The sequence below is a fragment of the Camelus bactrianus genome, chromosome 11 (genome assembly GCF_048773025.1).
Source record: "Camelus bactrianus isolate YW-2024 breed Bactrian camel chromosome 11, ASM4877302v1, whole genome shotgun sequence".
NCBI classification, from domain to species: Eukaryota; Metazoa; Chordata; class Mammalia; order Artiodactyla; family Camelidae; genus Camelus; species Camelus bactrianus.
Window position 1 is genome coordinate 50,145,498 of NC_133549.1, and position 21,084 is coordinate 50,166,581.

Genomic DNA, 21,084 nt, shown 5'->3' on the forward strand with positions numbered 1-21,084 from the left:
CCCTCAATTAATGTTAGTCTCCTTCTTTTTCATGCTAGTTTAGGTCAAGCTCTGCATGATCACTTTCCGCTTCTAAATTTATCTTGGCCTTTAAACTCCACTTATCACTTGGGTGACGCTGGACACCCATTCTCCTCAGTTCCCCATTTACGAAATGAGGAGGTTATGCTATCTTCTTTAAAGTTACAACATTCTGTGATTCTAGGAATCTCAGAAGATCATTCAATCCTTCTTTGCTGTTTTCTGGCCTGAATCCATGGCTGAAGAACTTTTCAAAGAAAGTCACTTAGTGTGTTCTAATCTTTTAAATGTTTTCCCTTCCTCCTCTCTAGTGATGCCTGGAGTAAACACCGAGCTTGAGGCCTGCAGGCTGTAGAAATGTCCAAGAAAGAAATGACCTGCAGAGAGCCCCAGTCACAGTATAGTTTAAAACCCAAATTCATGCTGGAACCTCTGAAGGCAGGCAATTCCATTTGAGAAATTATCATGTCTCAGTGAGAAGAAACCAGGAAAAAAAAAATTCAAAGAGTTGAAGAGACAGAACAGAGGCTTATGGAAAATTTGAGGCAGGGTGGGGAGAGAATGAGCCAGGGAAATACCCATGAGTCATTGATTAGGGTCTCCTAAAAGCCAAGAATTAATTCTTTTAGGGGTTACTCAGATCTGTAAACAGAGAACAAATAATTTTAAAAGTTAGTAACATTAGAACAGTGGTTCTAAAAATTGTATACACCTGAGGCTTGTTTAAAATGCAGATTCCTGGAACACAAAAGGATTCTGAATCCATGGTTATTAGGATGTGATCCAGATGGTTCTGATGCATGAGACTTTCAGACAACGCTTTGAGAGACACTGCATTGGAGAATGGATCATCAAGATTCTTAGCTGCAAGCAAAGGCACTGACTCTCAAATTCATAGAATGATCATGGCAAGATCACAAATTTCCAAGAAGGTCAGAGAAATTGGGCTTGGAGGCTACATACTCAGGATCATCACCCCAAATCCCACTGTTCTGCTGCCTGTCACTGACAGGTGGGGGGCCTGCATCTTCCACCACCAACACCAGCTGCCGTCCTGGAAACCACCTGGGGAGCCACCGCATTTTTTTATGTCACTAGTGTCTATTTCAAAATACAAGATGGAGGTGCCTGACTGGCAGAACACAGCCGAGGTCACATGCCCATAGTCAGGCTGCAAAAGTGGTTAAAAACTCAATTATCTAGCATTTTACATTTCCAGAGGAATCAAGAGTGGGATGTGCCCAGTGAGAAAAAGTAGATTCAGGGCTGGGTGCCCCAAAAAATGGTTAAGTGTGTGCAAAAATCAAACTTCTCTGTAATGAACTTCTAAATGTCTCAAATGTTTAGTTCAATATATCTTAAACACAGGAATTTACTAAATTGCTACAGATGAAAATCAACCACTGTCAACTCCCACATAAATTTATTTCTAATTCAGAAATGGAAACCAACTCCCCTCAAATCTAAGATGAAAGTTGGTAGACTGGTTGGTCAAATGCTTCTTTTGGACCATTGACAACTCAATGGCAGTAGTCCTGTATTTTTTTTTTTTTTTTAATGGCAGTACTGGGGATTGAACCCAGGATCTTGTGCATGCCAAGCACATGCTCTACCACTGAGCTATTACCCTCCCTCAGGTCCTGTCTTAATTCCTTTATTGTTTAATCTTCAGTCCTAGTACTTATCTGTTGCAATATAAACAATTACGAAAGCCAGCACAAACAGGTTATGTTCTCAAGACCAGTAGCTGTCAACAGCTTGGATGTGAGTCCTGGCTCCTTGCTACTTGCTAGTCACCCTAACTGGACCCTCCCAGGCTCAGTTTCCTCATTCACAACCGGGCTTATCACCACAGCCTCACTTCATTGATTCAGAGTGGTTGACAACTAACTGAAAACATTCCCTGGGAATGCCTGGTTTACTCTCAACCTGCTTCTTAATCTCCGCCCCCCGTGGAGCCCACATGGGAACTACAGCCCTGAGACACCGTTAACGTGCAGTATACTCCTGGAAAGCTCCTTTTGCTTTAGAGCTCCGGTTGTCCTGCCTGTACCTCTGGACCCTTTTCCTCACTGTAAATTCCAGAGACACAACCATTTTCCTCCTCAAACCGACCTTTTAAAGAGGAGTAGGGAGAGTGTCTGCTTTCTGTTAATCTTCGAACACAAGGGCATCGGGGAACCGGACACAGAAGAGGTATCAAAGCCATATATTCACAAAGATCACATGGAAGCGCATCCCATTCCAGCGGAGCAGCTAACAAGCAGCTACTGGACCCAGTGGAGCAGTTCCAGACTGCGCCCAGAGCGGGTGCGGCAAAAATCAAATCTCATCCGAGAGTGGCCTGGGAGGGGTCAGGACCCTCTCCAAACTGACATTTCTCAGCTCTGACTTTGAACAGTTCACTCTTTCTCCGCGCTCACACTGTTAACAGCCCAAAAGCAGGATCCTTCTGGGTTTCGGGTCCCAGTTGGATATCTCCATGTCCCAACTGCTCCCAAGGAAATGTGGCAGCAGCTCTCCGATTCTGCCCTTTAAAACCAGCAGCAAGTCATGCCGAGAACAAAAGAGGAAAATATCTGACCAGCAGTGTTTATGTTGTGACCTTTTAAGCCTTAACTCTAACTTACTGCCCTTAATTTTCCTATTCATTTAAAAAAATATTTTTTTTTGAAGTAAGCTCAGGATGCTGACCTACTTGTATATACAGAGCCAGATTTTCCAGAATACAGAGAGGAGACTAACCAGGCAGTGAACAGTCTCCTTAGAGACTAGGCACACAGAGAAGAGCCAGGGAAACCATCGCCCAAACGTGCCATTTTCTCTCTGTGCCCCTTTCCGGCTGAACGCTGTCAGGAACTGGACGAGCAGGTGGAGACTTCCGGCAGGTGAGGCTGGAACACCTCAAGCCACCTCCTAGAGTCTCGTTTCTCATTGGCCAAACCCACAGCCTTTCTTCTCCCCACTAGGTAAGAGTTCATGTTTTCTAGGAAGAACATGGTGCCAATTTACTCAGTTGGAGATAAATAAACAAAATCATCAGAACCTGGACTGTGGGCTGCAGTGACCTAATCTGACTTAGATAAAAGGAGGTAAAGGGTCACTCCCACACCCTGAATGACAGAGGCAGAAAGAAGGATCTCCTGAGTCACATTCTTACACACTGGAACCTGCTTTGGAAAAAAAAAAAAATGACCTAAGCCCATCCTTGCTGTTCATTTGGGAAGATTCAAACATTAAAACCAAAGATTATTTTTTATACTCAAAAGATGATTTTTTTATATAATATCTGTTAATCAGGAATATGCTGGGACCCAGATGTTACTTTATTTGTACAAAAATATTGATAAGATAAATATAAAACTTGATCCAAATACTAGAAATAGCTTTTACTGCCTTTTTTAAAATACTTGTAAGTACTACATGCGAAGACCTACTAGGTGTCAGGTGTCTGTCTCTTATCCCCCTAGAGGGATACCCCAGGTTAAACATACCTCGGTGGTATTGTTTACATTAAATCAATCAGCAAGAAAGCAGTTGCTACAAAAAAGATTAAATAAATCACCACACCCAGTGTATGTTTTAAATTACTTTGAGGTAAGTCCAGGCTACCCTGAGGGCAATCAAGCCCCCTTTGGGTCATAAAAGAATTATTTCTCATAGTGTAGTACAATTTTTATCCTGACCCTATGATGAGGTGGCACCCTTAGCACCAAATGCCCAGGCTTGGGGACCATATACACCTGTAAGAGAATCCAGCTTCCACCACTTGTGAGTTGGGAGTACTATGACATCTTATTTAACCTTTTTGTATACTTTATCTTCATCTATTAAATGGGAGGAAATAACACCTTTCCAGAAGAACTCAATGAAAGCTTATATGGGGTTAAAAAAAACCCAACACTCTGTTACAGTAGAATCTATACTCAAAGAAAATCGGTCCCTTCTCACATCAAATGGTTAGAGGAGTAAGGTTATGTAGACTTCATTATAAATATCAGAGATGACTGATGTTTAACTGGTTGCTTCACTGAAATTCGTTTTTGACAGACGCTGCCAGCTGTCTGTCCAGCAGCTGCCCACTCCCCCCGCCCCGACTCCTTCCTGCCAGCAGGGCTCAACCTCGCCAGAGCCTAGAACTGGTAAGAGACTTAAGTAAAGGGTGGAACAGGGACTCAGAAGTAGGTGTGTAAGATCCCAGAGCTCATACTCATAGTCACACAGCGATCCTGGTAATTAACATTTAACAGTTAATGGTGAAATCAGGGGAGGGTCAAATCCCTGGGCTTTGGACAAGAGTGGCAGGATTTATTGCAGAAATGAAATTTCAGCTCAGCATTACAAATATCTGACTCACAGTCTTCTCCCTGCCAAAGACAGAAAAGGGCATCCATTCCCTCCCACTTGTTTCTTAGGCAGAATGATTTCATGTCTGTGGACTGAGCACCTGAAATAGATAGTTAAGAAATTCAAATGCATAATTATTCTACCAAGACAGTTCAATTCAAAAATTTGCTGGTTTTTAATATAAATTCTAAATTGTGATATTCAGATTACTCGGCCACAAAAAACGAAGGAAATAATGCCATTTGCAGCAACATCGATGGACCTCGGTATTATCATACTGAGTGGAGTAAGCCAGACAGAGAAAGACAAATATTACATGATATCATTTACATATGGAATCTGAAAAATATATAAGTGAACTTATCTACAAAACAGAAACAGACTCACAGACATAGAAAACAAACTTATGGTTGTCAAAGAGGGGTGAGGGGGAGGGGATAAATTAGCAGTAAGAGATTAACAGATACACACCACTATATATAAAACAGATAAACAACAAGGACCTACTGTAGAGCACAGGGAACTATACTGAATATTTTGTAAAAACCTATAATGGAAATGAATCAGAAAAATATATGTACATATAACTAAAATCACTTTGCTCTACAAACTCAAAATAACACAATATTATAAATTAAGCATACTTCAATCAAAAATAAATTGTGGTATTCAAAAGGCATTTCATATGCTTATAAATGTACTAATTTAGTATTCTGTTGTATTTTTAAATGGTTCAATTAATATCTTCATAAAGCATTTAAATATTCATTAAACATTTGGAAAGTGAATTTGAAGTCTCAGGGAGAAATTCATATTTGGACACAGTTAATTTGTTATCATAAATCCATATGAGCTTAAACGTGTTATCTTGTTGAAATATCAAAATTTCCTGGAAATAATGTATTCTAAAGATAAGCCACTCAAAAGCCACTAACCTTTAATATACACTTTAACATACTTCCCTTTTTATTGCAATTTGCTTTTAAGAAAATACTATCCAGAAATTATTTAATTCAATGAAGCAAAATGAATCAGAAACACATTTTTAAAATAACATCATTTTGTTGCCAGCCAGTTGCCTGAAGCTCAGAGATGAAGTCAGTCCTTACGCATTCTTAATCAATTTTATTTAATTTTCATAAATTTCCTAACGGCAGTACTTCAACAAGATGAGTTTAGTCCAGCACTACCTTCAATAGCAAAGTTCTGGACTAGAATACTTCACCCACTGCTTCTCCAATGTTCCTTAGCCACAGGAATCTAACTGTTCAATCTGTTCCAGTAGACAGCTGCAGTCACATTTTTGGTTTTGCATTAGACAATCTCTTCAATGCAGGGGACAAAATCAAAATAGGCTGTGTCCCTCCATAACTTTCCCTGGCTGGTTACTTTTATTTTATTTTATTTTTTTATTTTTTTAAATTGAAGTATATTTGACTTACAATATTATGTTAGTTTCTGGTGTATAGCATAGTGATTCCATTATACATACATAATATATATTCTTTTTCATATCCTTTTTTATTATACATAATTATAAGATATTGAATGTAGTTCCCTGTGCTATACAGTAGGATCTTACGATCCAGACATCCCACTCCTGGGCATATCCAGAGGGAACTCTAATTCAAAAAGATACATGCACCCCAATGTTTATAGCAGCACTATTTACAATAACTAAGACATAGAAGCAATCTAAATGTCCATCAACAGGTCACTGAATAAAGAAGACATGGAACACTCAGCCTTAAAAATGAATGAGATAATGTCATTTGCAGCAACATGGCAGGTTGCTGTTAAATGCTTCAAGAGCCCCATATACTGCCAAAGTCGTTAGCAAGTGGCAGTCCGCAGTTCCTCTTTGCTCACCACACTCACTTCCTTCTGATTTTCCTTCTCTGTAGCTGACATCCCTCTACTCTGATGTAAAGTTTCCTCTGAGTGTGTTTCCTGGGCCACCTGCACCATAATTACTCTGTTGGGGAGGAGACTGGTTGTTAACAAAAAACAGATTTCTAAGCCTCACCGAGTCAGAATTTCTGGGAAGGGTGCCCCTCGGATCTCTATTTTTATCAGGCAGCCCAAGAGATCTTTAGGCACAATGAAATGTGAGCCTCACTGCATTGGATAAAACTGCTCTAAGACAGTTACAAATAACCTCCTGGGTGCCTGACCTTGATCAGCCAAATAGCGCTACTTTAGAACAAACTCCTGCCTTGTTCTAAATGAAGTAGAGGTATTTCCTTTCTCCTCCCTCTTCCCTCACCTTGCAGCTAAACTATTAGTCTTCTGTCTTTTCTCTTAACATACCTTTATTCCATGGGACACATTTCTTTCAAGGCTTCAGTTAAGGCTTAACCTGAGCACTGTGTCTTCAGTCCACCCACTTCCACCAGGACATCCAACTGTGATTTCTCACTCAATAGTTCCAAGGCTAGATACATCTTTCCCATAAGGATTAGCTCCAAATAAATTCATTCATTCATTTATTTACTCAACATTATTTATGAAGCTCCTACTTCCTGCTAGGAACTCGTGAGCAAAGAGACAGCCAATATTGAGCTTACGAAACTTACCCTCTGCTGGGAGCAGAGGTACAAAGATACTAAACAATTATCTGCACAAATAGATCATTAAAACTATGGTAACTGCTACAAAGACAAAAATATAAGAAACAGAGAAAGTTAGGCATTTTTTGGCAAAAATACCTGAGGAGTGATGGTGTGTCCTCAGTGCATCAGGAGACATGGACTTGCTCTATTATGTGTGATGTTAACTTTGATCATTTGTTTTATGTCTGTCAAGTTTCTTCCCTATAAAAATGCTATTTTTTCTTTTGTAATTAAAAATATCTTACAGGGAGTTACTTTGAGAATACTCAAATATACTTTTGCCCACTCATTTTAGCATCCAAAGATGATTCTTACCTGAAGCAATTACTACTGTGGTGTTTGAAAATAGTAAATTTTCTGCTTCTAGTTTTCTTTCTATTTTTATTAGTTTAGTTGGAGTTTTTGGTTGAAGGTTGTTTAATTTTTGTACAAAATTTAAAAATTTCACACTGTCAAATGAATCTGTACTTTCTTTTATGGTAACTGGGTTTTTCATCATTCCTTAAAAGGTCTTCAAACTTACTGATGATAAAAAAATTTTTAAAAATAGGTCTACCAGTCTTTCCTTCCAGTAATTTTATGGTTAGATAATTTTGGGTAAGTATCTTTGATCTCTGTGGAATTTATTTCTACATAAGGAGTATGACAAGGATACAGTTTCTTTTTACCATCAGGCAAAATGGCCCCGAGTCTCTTCAGTTTTGCTTAGCTTCTTATTTAATTCTCAACTCTGCACAATGAGGTGATCTGCCCACTTAGTACTTAGGTACTTAGGCATTTAGTACATATTTATTCAATTGAAATAGTTTCTGTTAATCATACCTCAGTAAAGGTATTGGCAATTCAGAGAGGAGGCAAGTGTGCAATATGGGTGAGGTACCCCAGGACTGGACCGAGAGTGATTAAAAAAAATGTAGAAGGGTAAATGGCTATTGGGAGAAATTCTAAGAAAAAAACCCAGAACTGGGAAGTTAAGTGGCTAAACTGGGATACAGGAGAATAAGCAGGCAAAGATATTGTAAATGTTGGCATCTAAGGATGTGGAGATGGCAGTGCTCTGACTTCTCCCCCATCTCGGTGAATGTATCAACATCCAATCAATTACACAAAACCTGGCAAAACCTGGAAACAGCCACCCTGCATCTCCTCCGTCCCTCAACTCCCCATCCAATCTACCACTTACATCTGCAGAGTCACCTGCCAAAATAATGCCTGCAATCTGCATTTCCTCACCATCCTTCCTCACAGTACCCTAATCTGTCACCCTTTTCTCTGTCTGCATCACTAGAATAACCTTCTCATTGGTCTATTTGTTTCCGTCATGCTCCCCTTTGTGTAATTCTACATGCAACAGGTATGCCATTCAGGTATTGTCATTCCTTCCCTTAAAACCCTTTAAGAGCTTTCCATTACTGTCAGTATCTTATATCCTTAATAGGTCCCACAAAACTGGGTCTGACCCAGCTGCCAACTCATCAGCCTTCTTTCGCACCTCCTCCTCTCCACACTGGCATCTTTTTGTCTCTAAGATGGTCTATGCAGATGTACCCCACCCTCATTTCACACTTCTACTTCTTCTGCATCTTACCAGAGCCAGGTTAAGCGTCTCTTCCTCAGGCAACATATTTTTGACCACATCCAGACAAAGTCACACTCCTAATCATGCATGCATGAAGAGATATCAGAAAAACCCAAATTGAGGGATTTTCTACAAAACAACTGGCCTGTGCTCTTAATAAGTGTCAAGATGATGAAATACAGAGAAAGACTGAGGGGCTGTTTCTGATTAAAAGCGACTATGGAGACATGACAGCCAACTGCAGTGTGTGATCCCGGACAGGATCCTGGACCAGAAGAAGGACACTGGTGAAATGTGGATAAAATCTGTAAATTAGACAGTGGTACTGTAATGATGTTAACTTCCTGCTTTTAATAACTACTGTGATTATGTAAGGTGTTACTATTTGGGGAAAATGAGTAAAGCACATACAGAAATTCTGTGTACTATTTTTGCAATTCTTTGGAAATTTGTAATTATTTTAAAATATTTTAGAATGTTTAATTAGTGTCTTTAAATCCCTTCAACAAGTAGGACAACAAAAGGAAAAAAGTTTGCATCATATGCGACAGGTGTAATATCTACTACCTCTATATCTGCAGAACAGTAAGAAAGAGATAAAGAGCTGAATAAAAATGGGCCAGTGAAATGAACAAGTCATAAGAGAAATATAAGAAGCTAAGTAACACGTGGCAATGTTTAATTTCACTAGGAGATAAGAAACTATTAATTTGAACAGGTATTTTCATTTATTTGATTGATAGAATTCACACAACTGATCATACTCAATATCGATGAGAACTGGAGGAAAAATTGACAATTTATGTGTGGGGTGTGTGTGTGTGTGTGTGTGTGTATGTGTGTGTGTGTGATATGCATTCCTACTGAGAGAGCAATTCCAATTCTCAGATTTCCCCATAGTGCCCACTTCAGCAGCACAAATACTAAAATTGCAATGATACAGAGAAGATTAGTATGGCTCCTGAGCAAGATGACATGCAAATTCATGAAGCGTTCCATATTTTTTAAAATCTCTATGTTGTACACCTGAAACTAATCTATTCTAACAACTATACTTCACTTAAAACAAAAAGATTTTCCCATAGACTCTTCCACCCAAATAACACATACACACACACAGACACACACACACACACATACACACTCTCCCACTGCAGCATGGCTTAAAAATATTAAAATTTTGGAAATGGAAACAAGTAGCCATCCAAAAGGGGTTATTTGAAATGAAGAATCTCTATAGTAGATGAAACCGATAGAAAAGATTCACATCTATATGCACTGAACCAAGAAGTTGTCCAAGTTAAAGCATTAAGTTAAAAAAAAACACACACAGTTTGTAGAAGGACATGTAAAGCATGGCTCCACCCTTGCAGCACCAATGCATACGCATTTAAATGCACGTTGGTGTTTGCAAGCCAAAAGTCTGCACAGCACACACTAGATTTTCCTCAGCTGCCCTCTCAAGAGGGGACTCGTGAAGGATTTCACGTTCAATTCATTCATTTCGGTACACTTTGTTACAAGTATGAATCACATCGTAATCAGAAAAATTATAAATTTTTTTAAGCCTGTAGATGGTGAGGAGGTAGTTCCAGGTTGGAAGCCTAGCCCTGCCAGTTTCCAGATGGGTGGATTCTGAGCAACTACTCTCTCGGTTTGTTTCTCTGGTCTAAGGTGAGAATAACTGTGCCCTCCTTGCCTCACGGTATCATGAAGATAGTCGTAGTTGAAATGGTTATTCAAGGGCTTTCTAAACCCAGAGAGGCCCTCTGGCCAGATGACTGGCCTGGGTGGCCTTGGTGTTACACACCCTGACGTGCAGCTGCCGGAGAGAGCAGTTCACTGGGTACAGACCTTCAGGAACACAGAGCGGGGAACTCTGCTGTGTGGACCCTTCAGTCAGCCATGCAAATTCGAGGTCCCAAGGGCTCACCCCGTTCCCTTCTGCCTTTCTGGTGACAAATGAGACAGTGTTGCCCGCCTGACGCTTAATCCTCTGTTTTTGACCAAGTACTGTGTGTCCTTACACCTGAGCTAGGTTTGCGTCAGGCTAGGCCCCTGCTCAGAAAAGCAACTGGTAACCTAGTGCCTACCGGAAAAGGTCTGAACACCTTCTTGTGATTATAGGCTTTGTTTTCCATTGCACCCCAATCTGTAAGTCTCCCTCTACTTCACTGTTGGATCAAATTCCCCCTGCCCTATCGCATCCCAACATCTATTTGGAAGGCAGTGCAACAATCTCTCTAAAAATTCTCACCAACTTTGTGTTTTTCTGATGTCATCCACCTAATAACAGGTATTAATGAGAAAATTAAACACAGGATAGGGTGCCACTATAAAAACTCCCAGGCAGCCTTCATGTATAGGTTATTACACAAAAATGTATATAGAATTCAGGAGGAAGAAATGCGTGAAACTTGAAAACAAGAGGTAGGTAGAATTCCACGGTAGAGTGCATGCTTAGCATGCACAAGTTCCTGGGTTCAATCCCCAATACTGCCATTAAAAAAAGAGAAAGAGAGAGAGATAGAAAAAACTTAAAAACAGAAACACAAATGTGAATATAAAATTAGACTTAGTTCTTAAATAGGTTTTTCTCTAAATGTGCTTTCTTGACCACCTGCATCAGAATCCTCTGAAAAGGTTGTTAAAAGAAGGCTCCCAGGCCTTGCCCTAACTTACTAAAAAATTACCTATGGGGGTGGCATGGAGGTCATTTTGGTTTTTTGAGACCAGTTTGAGATGCACCTGCCGGAGCTACCTTTCTGAGTCTTTCAGTAACGTTACATTTGACAAAATAACCCTTACACCATATGAATGTGGTCATCTCCATTTCCTTCAAATGCCATACTTTAATTTCTTGAGGTTTTCAATAATTGGACCAAAAAAGTCCCACGTCCACTAATGATTCCAAGTGATTTTTATCTTTTTTCCCCTTAAAGTAGTATATTGATGCTGTAAGCTGTTTCTCTGTCCCATTTTTACAAAAACACAATGTATGAAGGACTTTTTCCAGGCTTCTCTTTTCTAATCTCATTCCATCCACCACGTCTGATTGCTTCTCCTGGTGAAGAAAATTTACCTTGTGGAACAGTTTATAAACCAGCACTTCAAGGACAAAATAGATTGGAAAAAGAACTGGAATTAATCCACCAGAAGATGGAAGCATGAACCCACAGGCGTAAAGGCCTGTCCAGATAGCTTCTCAGTGGTCCAAATGCACATTTCCAGTGTTAAAGGACACGGTTCTAGCAACAGGATAAATAAAATTACGGGGTCCTGAGATGAGCTGAGTTTAACCATGATCGCCATTACTAACTGCAGGGTTTTTTATGCCTTTAATTAAAAGGTGCACAGTTGAATATTGCCCTAGCCATTCAAGTTTGAAATGAGACACCCTCAAAAAAGACCCACACTGGAGTTTCCCTCTGAGAACCGGCAAAGGTAAAAGGGCAGGCAGTGTTCACCTGGAGGCTGGAAGGGTTAAAAATGAGTCATCCTTGGCCTCCTGTTTCCAAATAACCCAGAATCAAATCAAGTCAAACAATCAAAATGAGTAATTTGTGACGGGGTCCCTGAGTAACTGTCTCTTGTATGAGCCTGTGCTGAATCTTTGGTTCAGTTACTGTGACACCACAGAAACATAAGTAGAGCGAAAGTTTAAGAGCACCAAATTTAGAAAAAAAAAACAGATTCACCAAAACTCAAATTCTTTCATCCTTAATCAAGTTTAAACTCACAAAATTTTAAAATAATTCCTTTAAAAGAAACTCTAGTTAAATAATTACGTATAATTTACACAAGAGGGTAAAACAAACAATGCAGACTATATTTTTAAAGATGAGATTTAAAAAATGTTCCTCAGCTAAATAGTACTCATGAACCTTATACAAGCCCAAGAAAAGCTTTTCTCTCCTTAGAAAAAACAATACTAGTTGCAGATTTCTGAAAATTATTTATGAGAAAAAAGAATTATAAGGACTAACGTAATGGTGAAATATTGAAATCAGTGATGGCATATTCCTGCCTAAACAAGTTGTGGAGGAATTTAGAATTTTTTATTTTGTTGCTACAGCAGTCTTCGTATCTATAATTAAAGTCTGGCTTCTTTTTTTTTTTTTAATTGAAGTATAGTTGAAATACAATATGAATTTTGTTGTAGGTCCAATAATAAAAAAAACTAGCCTCATAATTAGACATAATTATTTCAACAAGTCAAAGAACAGCTAAAATTTACTCTGCTTTTACTCTATAAAGTATTCTGAATAAAAATGGTTATGAAATGTCATAACTTCACTGTGGCTCATGAATGGGAGATAATATGAGACTCTGGGAGTATGGACAAAGGTGGATGGCTTAGAAGTTTTTCAGAATACTGATATGTATCCAATAATAAAATGTAAACATACTCATTTGCAACATCTCTCCTTATCCAGAGATTCTTTATATATAATGCAAATGTCTCCCTAATATAACATATTATATAGTATAATATGTATTACATATAACATAAAGTACAACATATACATTGTATATAATGAATACATTATATTATAAATACACTACATACACTGTATAAAAAGTATATATTACATAGTTAAATAGTATTACATTATACGTTTTATGTATATAACATATATATTATGCATTATATTAGGGAGACATATTCTCTCGCCTCCAGCAAAGGAATCACTAGGTATAAGGAGAGCTACCACAAATGAATATAATATTATTGCATATGTCAAGTGTTAGGCAAAAACAAAACAAATCCTATTTTTAAATCATATGTGAAAACACAAATTGGAACACTTCCTAATAAAGAAGTTAATAAAAAAAAACACCATTTACAAAATACCAAAACATCAAGGAAAAAATAACAAAAATTTTGTACAACAATCTGGGTACTAACTCTATGTAGGAGATGACAAATCCTACAATAGAAATGATTAGGGTCCCAGATCTCCATGAGGACAATCCTCACTTTTCTTGTTCCAATCAGTGTCCCTAGCACTGGGATATACACAAGTTAGGAAAACAGACTTTGGAGCTGGATTGTCTGTGTTCGACACTCAGCTCTACCACTGCATCCTAGCCTCTGACCCTCAGTAATTTACCTAGCCTCTTCCTGCCTCAATTTTTTAAAATAGTACCTTTGCATAAGATTGTTTCATAAATTAGTAACAATAAACAATAACAAACACATATAGCAATTAATCTTGTTAGCACTTCTCAGCACTTTTCTTTTATATCTTTTTATTCATTTAATCCTCCTCAAAACCTTATGAAATAGAAACTAACATCCCCATTGAAAGATGAAGAAACTGAGGTTCAGAGAAGTTAGGACCTTACCCAAGGACACACAGCTTGTAAATGGCAAAAAGAATTCATGTTCCTAACCACTCCATCATCCTTGAGATAACATATAAGGGGAGTACTGTGCCTGGCATATAGCACATATTTAATACCTAATATTTATTAATAAGTATTTGTCAAATGTTTGCAAGATTCTGAGGTTACACCAGGGCTCGGGAGAGAAGAATGCTGTAATCAGCTGGTGGTGCGCTCCCCAGATGTGGATTATTGGCGTGGTCACACTGTTCCCCAGGTTTACTATTCCTCTTCCACATAAAACAAAAAATCTTGATGTCTGTCTGAAGGTTTCCCATCTTAATCTCAGTGTTGCTAGGATCTTACATCAAGCTGTCATTATCTGACACCAGATTCCTACCTCCAGTCTCTCCTACTAATCTATCCCCTAACCACCTGCCAAAGTGCTTTTCCAAAAAGGTGCTTTCATCACTTACTCCTTTCAGGAAACTGCTTTGAATTGGCTACTCACTGAAACCAAAATTCCACCCCATTGCGTTCAAGGGCCTCAATCAGACATGGAAGAAACATGCCTTTAACTCTAGTTCAAGTGATCAGGTGCCTGCTTATCAAATGAATACTTGATAAGAATGGCCGTGCTTCATTACACAGAGAATAGCAGTGTTTGTGTTACTTCAACACAGTGATAAGCAATTTTTAAATTTTATTTATTTATTTTGGACACAGCCCAATAGAAAAAAATTTAAATGTTTAAGGATCTTATTTGATTTTTATTCAGAATGAAACAAGCTTGACTAGAGCACAAAAAGGGAAGAATATCAGAAAGAAAATGTGCATTATTACTATACACTATAATGTTAATGTCTAGGCAAATTTAGTCAGCTTTCGAATCTTCCATCCTGAAATTAGATCATGAATCATAACGTAAACTTCTAATGACTGTGGATGGAAAGTTAGAACTATCAAAAAAAAAAAAAAAAAAAAAAGGAAGACATCACACATAAATCAATGAAGTTAGAACACCCTCTTACACCATACACAAAAATAAACTCAAAATGGCTTAAAGACTTAAATATAAGACAGGACACCATAAATCTCCTAGAAGAAAACATACGCAAAACATTCTCTGACATAAATCACAGCAATGTTTTCTTAGGTGTTTCCCAAGGCAAAAGAAATAAAAGCAAAAATAAACAAATGGGACCTAACCAAACTTAAAAGCTTTTACACAGTAAAGGAAATATTAAACAAAATGAAAAAACAACCTACAGAATGGGAGAAAATATTTGTAAATGATGCAACCAACAAGGGCTTACTTTCCAAAATATACAAACAGCTCATACAGCTCAATATTAAAAAAAAAAAACCCAATCAAAAAATGGGCAGAAGACCTAAATAGATATTTCTCCAAATAAAATACACAGATGGCCAAACAGCACATAAAAGATGCTCAACATTACTATTAGAAAAATGCAAGTCAAAACTATAAGGAGGTATCAACTCACACCAGTCAGAATGGCCATTACCAAAAGTCTACAAATAATAAATACTGAAGAGGGTGTGGAGAAAAGGCAACCCTCCTACACTGCTGGTGGGAATATAATTTGGTGCAGCCAGTATGAAGAACTAAAAACTATGGAGAACAGTATGAGTTCCTTAAAAAGCTAAAAACAGAGTTACCAGATGATCCAGCAATCCCACTCCTGGGATAGTCTATCAAGAGTAGACTCTAGTTTGAAAAGATACATGCACTCCAATGTTCATAGCAGCACTATGTACAATAGCCAAGTCGTGGAAGCAACCTAAATGTCCATCAATGGATGAATGGATAAAGAAGATGTAGTATATTTATAATGTATACATACAATGGCATACTATTCAGCCATAAAAAAGAATCAAATAAAGTCATTTGTAGCAACATGGATGGACCTGAAGATGATCATACTAAGTGAAGTAAGTCAGACAGAGAAAGACAAATATCATATGATATCACTTATATGTGGAATCTACAAACACAATACAAATGAACTTACTTACAGAACAGAAATAGACTCACAGACATAGAAAATAAAATGATAGTTACCAAAGGGGAAAGAGAAGGAAGGATAAATTAGGAGTTTAGGATTAGCATATATAAACTACTATATATAAAATAGATAAACAGCAAGGACCTACTGTAAGCACAGGGAACTATATTCAGTATCTTATAATAAATAATAATAGAAAAGAATCTGAAAAAGAATATATATATATATATAACTGAATCATTTTGCTGTATACCAGAAACTAACACAACATTGTAAAACAACTATACTTCAATTAAAAAAAAAAGACATAACACCCTTTATATTCAAGATCATGCAATGCACCCATTGCCAAGAGTAACTTGAAAGGCTAACTAGAGCATATCAAATACTAATCACCAGCACTTATAACAAGAGGCTGCTTTTAATAAACACAAGTTACTACATAATCACCAGTCTGAATTAATGTCTGTAAGCCAACCACATCAATGGACCAACATAACATGGATTTACTTTAAAATTTAGTAAGAAAATCAAAGGTATGCTTTGAAGACTTTACAATCTGCCAAATGTTTAATTGGCTTTTCCACTAAGCATGAGGAGATGCAGGATTGTACTAGAAGTTCATCTGATTTGCTTAGAAATGCAACTAACTTCTGACAAAAGGCACATCCAGATGTAGCTCCATCCAGATCATTCCTGAGTTGACATCAACATTCTGATGTCAACTCAGGATTTCTAAATGTACACTCAACACATCCAACTGAACAATTCACATGTTCACAGAGCTGAAATAAGCAAGTCAGTAAGTACCAGTCCAGTGGTTTGTTTTGTTTTGGAGGGATTGTTATTATTCCTTTAGATGAGGAAATTGATCTTAGTTCATATATCATTTGCGTTCAATGTAATGAAATGTTGGATGATTCACATGAAGTTACGGCTAAAAACAATCGATAGTAGAAGAGGTGATGTAGTAAAGGTAAGAAAATTCTAGAAGTGGTATTCATCTAACAAATATTTATGGTGCAGCTAAGATTCATGAGCCTTCTGGGACAGAAAGCTCTCATATTTTCAGAGATGACCATGAATCGTTTCTTGCAGTTTCAGTTGAAGTTACTTATACTTCTTTCACAGGACTGAGAAAAAAATGCTAGGATTAGATAGAATCACAAATCCAATGGTTTAAAATGTGTCCAATTGGTAAGTGTATCATCCAGGAAGGCACCTGGCATTTCATGGGCAGCACTTGGTATTTTTTCTTCCTCTCCCACCTTGAGCAAAAATCACCAGGCTTTTCTTCTCTGTAAAATTCAACCTCACTCCCTGGATTGTAGTTGTAAGTAGGCTTAGGAAGGAGTCCATGAAGGAGGAAAGTGATCTAACGGTGTTTAGTTAAGTCCTGCGTGCTGAAAGTAAATAGAGGTAACTATTATTGACAATTCTTTATTGTTATCAGTCCTTCTCAGAAGCCAACCCCAGAAACAGTCTCCTCTCCAGGAGCAAATCTCTCTGTTTGAAGACACTCTTGGGACAATGATGCTCCCATTTCTCCCTCCAAGCCTCTCACAGGCTATGAGTCCTATGAAACACAGCAAAAGGATGCAAGAAACTGGCCCAAAAGACCGAACTATGGGCAACGGACTAGTACTCTCTACCAGCTGATTTAAAGGATGCTTGTTGTACAAAAGAGTATAAGAAAACAAGTTTCTTCTTAAAATTCCCAAGAACCAGCTGACACGTAAATTACAGTTGGAGTGGTATATTCAAGGGCAGATTCCACAGAGGCAAGCAATTTGCTGTATACATGCTTGAACAGAAAACAAGCAGCCAGTTCATTTTCCAGGGAGATTCCAGTAAAATTTCATACCTTTGAAAGAAGAAGCTGTAATGGAGCAAATAGTAAACAAGAGGAGCCTATTTCTCAAAGGCATTAACTCCATATTAAAAAGAAACATACAGATATTTACAGCGTAGCTGCAAAATGCCTACCCTAATAGAGTCACAGAGCAACATTTCTGAAATTCAGTTTAGCATCCATTCTACAAACACAAGACTGCCAACTGAAACAAGGTCTGCAAAAACACAGAACACAGTGGCTTAATCTCTGTGTAAAACAACCATAGAAAACTACCTCCCCAAAACTTGAAACATTCCTGTTTCAAGCATTCAGGTGTAATTCATCTGCTAGGACCAATCTGCCATATTGACCTTGACAGGGCCTTGAATCATGAGATCATAGATCAGCATCCTGGTGATATCCATTATAAATCTGAAATGCCTTAAAACCTAGGACTTATTTCATTCTGGGTGATTAGCAGGATGTGTGGAAAGCAGTGTGCTCCCTGGAGCTTACTTTGAAAGGTTTCTGTTTTACTTACTACCAAACACAGGTTTCCAGAAAGCCACAACCACGCCATGCAAACACTTAAGATTTTTTTTTTCAATCCTTCCGATCACGTTCTGTTTCCTGAATTACTTATTATTTATTTATTTTTGAATTTCAGTAATTACAGCACCTTAGGCTCCTGGCTATCAGTGGTGTGGGTTGTTTCAGAAAGTTCTGGAAGATTGTGTTTTGGTGACATTCCACTTCTTTGTACATTTCAGTAAAGGCTCTCAGTTAAGGCTTACAAATTATTCAGGTGAAGGAAAATGTCTTAAGAGTGGCTCTTAAACAGCGTAACAGTAAGCATCATCTAGAAACGCATGACACATGTCCTAGAGGGACGCCTGTTTTTCCGCCCCTTGCCCCTTCTTTCCCCACATCACGCACCCCCAAAGACCGGACGGTGTGTTCTCTGAAAGCCGACACCATCTCCGAGGCCACATTCCAAGTCCGAACCAGAAACACACGCGTGTAGATAGATCCCGGCCAGCGTCCCGCCCTACCCTCAGGAGCCACAGCTTCCAGCCTTCCCCAGCAAGGTGGAACTAACCCCCGGGGGCCCGCTGTGGGGCGGACAGAGGCGGCGCAGGCGGAGGCAGCCGATCGCAGGACTGGCAGGGAGGAAGTGAGCAGCCAGCAAAGTGCATTTTTTGCCCGCCAAGCAAGCCCAGGCACGGATGGACGTCGCCAGCGGAAGAGGGGCCGGCGCGCGCCAGGCCACCGGGCACACACAGCTGGCGTGCACACTCGCCCGTGCCAGTGCGCGCACAGACACAGACACAGACAAACACACACACACACACACACACACACACACACACACACACACACACACACACACACACACACACACACACACACACTCACGCGCGCGGGCGCCTACTCACCAGCAGCCCCTGATGTCCGGGGCCCGCGTGGGACGGCGACTGCAGAGGCTGTCCCCGCGCCTGCCGTGTGGCCTTGGCATCCGTCTGGCCGCCGCGGTGGCTTTTGCTAGAAGGCACTGCAGCCGGGTGATAAGGCACCCGCTGAGCAGGCGCCCGCTGGCTTCCCTCGGCCGACCCTCCTCCGCTTCTCTGCCGACCGATGGAGCTTTGCTAGTTCCACTCGCTCGGGCTCCGTGCGTTCCTCTCCTCCTCCTCCTCCCCTTCGCTGCCGTGGCTCCCCGGCGCCCGGGACGAAGAGCTCCCGCGAAAACCCACGCGCAGGCCTGGCGATCCTGAGCCTGCAGCAGCCTTCCCTGCTGCCACCGCCGCCGCCGCCGCCGCCGCACGAAAACAAACTATCGCTGCGATGGTCCCGGCAGCCCCGGCCCCGGCCCCGGCCCCGGCCCCTGGGTGCCGCCTCCGCCCCTGCCTCCGCCCCCTCCTCCTCCGCCGCGGCCGCGGCCTCCCAGGTTCCTCGCGAAAAGCTCGCGGGTGGAAGCGGGTCCACGCGGCTGACCTAGAGCGAGTATGAAACGACTGGGTGCGACTCTCATCTGAAGCCCTGCACGCCCTTCCTCAGCCCAGAACCACGCGGACTTTCGTTTTCTCCACCATCGATTTCACTGAGGTGGACCAGAGTGGGTGCCTATTGAGACTGCAGTGTACACGTGCCTGGATTGGGCCGTGGACTCTCATCGGAGTCGGAGGCAGGATAGGGTTTTGGTGACAATCCCGCTGATACCTCTCATTAGGAAATCCACCTTGAGATTTATGCATAACCCACCGCCACCATGAAACACGTTAGTCCTCTTCCCCTCTCCCCACTTCGTGCACTTGGGGAATGCAAGCTATTATGATATCATCTGGATATTGTATTATTACATTATTATCATGTGTAGTGTTTTTTAATATGGTCCCGGCACTGAGCCAGGCACTCTATACGTGAAATCTTATTTCATCCTTTCTGCAGCTTTATAAAAGGTACTCTTACTTTCCCTATCACTGAGAGACGGAGGAGCAAGGTAATTTGTCCCAGGTTACTCACCTAGAACGTTGTAGAAGTTAAGATTTAAATTCTGAAAAGACACCAAAAGCTATTCTTATTGGCTTATAAATCTATGGATATACAAACACTGCTACTGCTGGATGAAACACAGATACTTTGTCACTTTTTCTGAGTTTGGTTGGGAGGTTACTTCCCAGAGAGGGAAGTTATCACAGAGAGGGGTAATGGAATATGGGCTTTTTCTAATTAAATGTCTAGCTGAGACTCTGCCACCAACTGAGCTATTCGGCCTCAGGCGTTTCACCTTCTTAGGCCTCATCTCCCTGCACTGGTTTTTGAAATGAAGTGGTCTGATTATTGGAGAGAGCCTGCAGCCTTGATTTAAAAACAAACAAACAAACAAACAAACAAAAAAAAAACAATGGTGCCATTGCTTTTTTCTAATTTTGAATTTCAGTCTATATTTTAAAATCAGGACATTTTACAAAAATTTAGATTTGGGGCGTGTTCTGGAAAATTGGAAGAACTGGCAACCTTTGGTTCATGGTGGGTTCTAGCAATTATCAGCTGGAATGAAGCAGGTGTATCCTTTAGCATCCTGGGGAGATGCTCCTCAGTTTTCCATAGTCCCCACCACTCCCATACGTCCCACCTGCTGACATTGAGAATATGGCAGATAAGTGAGTTTCTAGTTCTGAACCAGATAATCTCATAACCTACTAGATAGTCAAAAATTCAGTGATAATTAAGATTAATTCAGATTCCTAAAAAGTATCATGCAGCAACGAATTCCAGATAAATGTTTATAGTGGTCCTTGATCATGGTCTTGCTGCCTAGAACCCAAAGTCTTATAA

The 21,084-nt window shown here is 39.9% G+C and overlaps 1 protein-coding gene and 1 non-coding gene across 6 annotated transcripts in view; one reads left to right on the plus strand and one right to left on the minus strand.

Moving 5' to 3' along the window:
* Nucleotides 1–19,886, minus strand: part of STAMBPL1 (STAM binding protein like 1) — a 41,406-nt gene extending 21,520 nt beyond the window's left edge. For 2 of the 5 annotated variants that reach the window (XM_010971248.3, XM_074373987.1), the window contains exon 1: nt 18,848–18,868. The gene's annotated coding sequence lies outside the window, so the exon portion shown is untranslated. Of the gene's footprint in view, nt 1–6,246; nt 6,290–18,684; nt 18,879–19,184 lie in introns of those variants that run through there. The other 3 variants (XM_074373988.1, XM_074373989.1, XM_074373990.1) reach the window with 3 other exon arrangements.
* On the plus strand, nt 9,459–9,564 carry LOC123613160 (U6 spliceosomal RNA). The gene has a single exon (XR_006720511.1). It is a non-coding gene; the product is annotated as a U6 spliceosomal RNA (small nuclear RNA).
* Nucleotides 19,887–21,084: the final 1,198 nt, after the last annotated feature.